A 911-nucleotide genomic window follows, 5' to 3' on the forward strand; every position below is an offset into this window, starting at 1 on the left:
CTTCACCATGTGATCGGTGGTGAACCTGGGGACACAGTCGTGTGTCATCAGGGTGAACAGCAGGGGGAGCCCTGAGGGGAGGGGCTTAGACTGATGACATCAGAGGTGTTCTGTCCAATCCGGACTGATTTAGGTCTGTCTGTGAGGAAGTCTAGCAGCCAATAGCAGAGGGGTGTATCACCAGACTTGAAAACCAATTTCCGTGCTTTTAGCGATTTCTGAAACTCTTAATTTGTCCGGGTCGGTTGGTTGGTCCAGGTGGTGATGCTCTTTGTGATGCTGACATCCTCAATACATTTGTTGATGTAGGCTGACACAGTCATGGCATACTCATCAATATTGATCTTGTCATATGTTGCTGCAGATTTAAACATGTTCCAGTCAGAACATTAAAAAAAGTACTGGAGTTTCTGCATAACCTCCTCCTTCACTGTTGGTTTAGCCCTGATTAGCTGGGGCCTGCATGCAGGAATTAGCATGATAGAAGTGATCTGATAATGGCATGATGTTATCACCTGCTGCTATGTTCATGGGTCCAGGAGGCTACCTGGACTCTTTAAATGTGCCTGTGAGGATGAAATCTGTTTAGTGGAATCTGGGTCAATCTAGAAAATTTTGGTTGAATCTGGGTCAATCTAAAATGATTTCTTGGAATCTGGGTTATTCTAGAACATTTGGATACAGTTACCTTTTTATGACTCAGTGTCTCTGATGTCAAACTGCTGAACGTATGAAGGTTTCTCCAGATATGTGGCCGAATCACCTCTGCTGGAGTGGAATCAAAATTATTATGAGAATGTCTGTGTCTTCGGTCAGAGGCTGTGCTGTAGGACAGACCACTATATGAGATCAAGAGAGTATTTTAGATGTGAATTTGATTAAATGTTAATTATTTAGTGTCCAGCTTGGAT

At 43.2% G+C, this 911-nt stretch overlaps 1 protein-coding gene across 3 annotated transcripts in view; it reads left to right on the forward strand.

The window, feature by feature from the left end:
• LOC107096388 (pro-neuregulin-1, membrane-bound isoform-like) overlaps window positions 1-911 on the forward strand; it is a 43,416-nt gene that overhangs the window by 39,516 nt on the left and 2,989 nt on the right. The window lies entirely within an intron of this gene.

The sequence above is a fragment of the Cyprinodon variegatus genome, unplaced genomic scaffold (genome assembly GCF_000732505.1).
Source record: "Cyprinodon variegatus isolate N-32 unplaced genomic scaffold, C_variegatus-1.0 Scaffold621, whole genome shotgun sequence".
NCBI classification, from domain to species: domain Eukaryota; kingdom Metazoa; phylum Chordata; class Actinopteri; order Cyprinodontiformes; family Cyprinodontidae; genus Cyprinodon; species Cyprinodon variegatus.